The sequence below is a fragment of the Propithecus coquereli genome, unplaced genomic scaffold (assembly GCF_000956105.1).
Source record: "Propithecus coquereli isolate 6110/MARCELLA unplaced genomic scaffold, Pcoq_1.0 Scaffold215, whole genome shotgun sequence".
Classification (NCBI taxonomy): domain Eukaryota; kingdom Metazoa; phylum Chordata; class Mammalia; order Primates; family Indriidae; genus Propithecus; species Propithecus coquereli.
The window spans coordinates 1,961,950-1,965,955 of NW_012146634.1; the positions used below are offsets into that span (position 1 = coordinate 1,961,950).

General features: G+C 35.5%; 1 protein-coding gene across 1 annotated transcript in view; it reads left to right on the forward strand.

The window, feature by feature from the left end:
- Window positions 1–4,006, forward strand: part of LOC105810573 (homeodomain-interacting protein kinase 1-like) — a 66,708-nt gene that overhangs the window by 24,276 nt on the left and 38,426 nt on the right. The window lies entirely within an intron of this gene.

Here is a 4,006-nt window from a genome sequence, read left to right on the forward strand (position 1 = left end):
TTGTTTTTGGATTTATTTTCACGTTTTTAAAAATACATAGTCTTAGAGAAAGACTCAATAATGGCTAAACTCAGAATAAGTATTGATTTAGTTTGAATTTTATGGTAACATGTATACCTCTTCCTTATTTTTTTAGTGACCTGTAATATAAGAGTAATTTTAAGTGGAGCTAAGTTTACCCTTTAAAAACAGGAGTTCATTCTGTAGGTTACTGAGTAAGTACTGTGAGTGCTGAGGTTTAGTATCCAGAGTTTGACTATGTATAGGATTTAATATGAGTGTTCTATTGTGTGGTAGTAATACGTGATTATGAGCCTAAGGCAGATGGAATGGCAGCTCAGGCATTCTTTCTTTATCACTAGTTTTATCTATAGCAGTCCTCTTAAGCTTCTTTTGTGTTGCTTTGTTGCCATATTAGAGTCCATTAAGTCCTGACCCTCTTGTCTTTCAAAAAACCTCTGTGAAATCCTCTTGGTTGGTGATGCATTCTGGCTCCAGAGCTAGCCTTCTTACCCTCCTTTTTAATTTACATTGCTTTTTCTTGCAATGTAACTTAAAGAACAAATAGTAAACAGGCTCTAACTACTATAGCCAAGTGGTAGAAATAGCAATGCCTGCCTTTTGCTTTCCCAACTTCAGACTTCTTTAAATTGAAAATTTCTTCCAACATTGTAAAGCTTTATTTCACTGGCACCCAGAGCAAGCTCAGGTTAGGATCACTTAACAGCACAAATCATTCTCTGGTTATTTTCATAAACGTGCCAAAATATTATCCAGTTGACATAAATTTGCCACCCTGCTATCTCTGTTGGCCGTGGGCACGGCTAAATGATTCAGGCAATGGAAATAATATACTCTATTCTCTGGCACACTGTAAATGTAGACTGACTCCAAGAAAAGCTGCAGTCTTTGGGGCTTGAGTTTTAGGGACAAAGGTTTGCTATACTTATAAGCTCAATGCTTTTCCATTCTGAACAAACTAGTCAGCCTTTATTTCAAGCTGAATCACTTTGTTATTTATGGAAGGACAAGGTCTAGAAAAGGAAAGCATATCTTCAGTTTATCCTAGACAAACAAATAATCTTAATTTCCTCCGACAGTGAAACTACAGTTTCACCTAAGCCACAGATGTCGGAAGTTAGACTTTATGTAACATCTCTGATCTGGTAAGTAAGTAGGTTTGATGCCTCTAAGATAGGAAGAAAGAAAGAAGAATGTTTGTGACAATAACCAGAGAATGATTTGTGCTGTTAAGTGATCCTAACCTGAGCTTACTCTAGGAGCCAGTGAAATAAAGCTTTACAACGTTGGAAGAAATTTTCAATTTAAAGAAGTTTGAAGTTGGGAAAGCAAAAGGCAGGGGTTGCTATTTCTACCACTTGGATATAGTAGTTAAGAGCCTGTTTAGTATTTGTTCTTTAAGGATGAAATGTGTCTTCAAAGAGGGGATCCACCATGTCCAAAGCACAATTAATGCCATTTTCCTACTGAAGTGAATACTGCCGGTTTGTTTGTTTTTTTTCTTTTTCTTTCCTATGTTTTAGTAGATATTCGTTTTTACTGCCCAGTTGTTGTTAGAATGTTAGAGCTGGAAAGGGACCTAGAAGAGTAATTATCTAACTCAGCTTCCTTATGCAGATGAAGTAGAACCAGAGTTCCAGCATCTATAGAGTTTATATTGAGGGATTGAGAAATAATAGAGATGAAGGGAAAAGATGTAACAAAAATATTTCCAAGAATTATAATCTGAATTCAGAGTTTAGAACATTGAGTACTTAGAGGTGAACCTGCTCTAATGATGCCTTACTGTTCCGTAAAGGAGAAAATAACTTCAGACTTCTTGCTTCCTAGAGTTCAGGTAAGTCTAACATTTCTAGGCCCAAATGATAAAAAGCCCTTAATGGACTGAACAATCTTATTAATCTTTTACTCATTTTTTCTTTTGATATTTGCTTTTTTATAAATATATGGTAGATGTGGTAGAGTTGATGTTTTGAGTGAGCTTTTGCTGGAAATCTTTCGCTGCTTTTGTCACTCCAGAAGCAGGGTGAAACCAAATGAAAAAACTTTCAGCCAGTCTTCAGGTTTTTTTGTTTTTTTTTTTAAGACACGGAGTTTGGGGGTTGGGATTAGTATTTTCCTTAATTTCCCTGAAACTTTAAGCTCCAGCATACTGACCGTTATCACATATTATTGCTACCTTTTTAAAGAAATAAGTTATTGGTTGGCTCGGCCATTCTCTGTGACCTACCTTTTGGACTTTAAAATGTCCTCCTGGTATGGTGGGAATGGCAAAATCAATTGATGCTTTGCAATGTTCTAAGCCCAGTTTTTATTTTGGCACAGAGCCATTTTCACTCCCCCCTGCCAGCTATTTTTGGCACTGTCATGAACTTGGAAATTAATGATTCTGCTCACTGGGAATAGAAAATTTTGTTCCTTTTCAATTTTAGAAAAGCTTTTATGTTGTTTCTGAGTATTCTTACTCTCTAGTTTAGCTCCTGTCAAACTTGTATGATCTTAAAAATATGCCATAATTGTTGGGACTTAATTGAACTCTGAAATTCCATCAGTAATATATGGCTCTAACCACCTGGAACAGGCATATCACTTTCGAGGATTGTTTCTTTGGTGAACAAAACCAGAGTTCACATCAAATACTATAAAACTGTTGATATTGATGGTTCTACCTATAGCTGACACAAATTTTAAGTCTGAACAGGCCTGGATTTTCTGCTGTTTCTGTGTAAGGATCAGGAAAGCTTTTAGATCCTATGGAGTGCCCCAAATTACTCTATTTTCTAAGGGCTACTATTCGCATACGATTATTTGGAGAGGATATTCTTATTTAGGGAAATTATTTTATATCCTCTCTCTCAATCTTTGCCTCTCTCCTACCCCCTGCACATATACACAAAGCAACAATAAGCACATAATATTTGAAAGTAGTTTGGAAAACCTAGACATTCATGAGGAGACACAGCCAGTTAGATGGTTATTCATGGAGAGATCTGCTTTTCCATTTAGTTCCTACTACATGAGGGTTCTGGATCTGGAGTGCCCTTACAGATCTAAATTCTGTGAGAAGGAAAGGAAATAATGTAGAGAAGATGATAAATTGCTTAAGAGCTCAGATCCTGGATCCAGATTGCTTGGGTGCCTTCATTTAGTACTTGTGTACCTTGGGCAAGTTATTTAACCTCTCAATGCCCAGGTTCTTCGTCTGTAAAATGGAGGTAATACTTTACTACATAGAATCTAAGATGCCATTGATTATAAGATATAACATTATTTATGTACCACCTAAGGAAGTAAAGACACTGCTGTTAACTAACATATACTATCACTTGTAAAAATCCTCTTAATTTCAGAGATGTTAAAATGTGAAAAAAAATGTGCTTATTAGAATTGATGACATAATCATACTTTTACAGGACTGTTGTAAGGATTAAGTGACTCAACCTTTATAACGAACTTAGTGCATGACACATAGCACTATATAAGTGTCATCTATTATAATTATTAGTATTAGCGTTATGTATTATCATTCCCTTTTTGAACCCATTTATCTCTTAATTTTAGTCACAGTTTGAAAAATGCCTATGGATATATACCATCAGTCAAACAGATTTATGTAGATGGATATGTACTTACTGAGAAACAGTATAATATTCTCAACTCTGGAACCAGACTGCTGGGATTCAGATCCTAGCTCTGCTACTCATTAACTGTGTGATTTTGAGCAAATTTAATCTTTCTCTGCCTCAGTTTCCTCCTCTATAAATGGGGATAATTTACCTTTGATGTGTTCATATATATAGAGCTCTGAGTTATGGATTACCTTAGTCTTCTCTTTAAGTTTCCCTATGGTTATGTTTCTCACTTGGAGCATGAATGAAAATGATGTTTCTGAAAGCACACAGAGAGTTCAAAGTTTTAAAATAGTGATACTGTAATAATAGTTGTTATTTTAACACTTACATAGTACTTGCTATGTGCCAGGCAC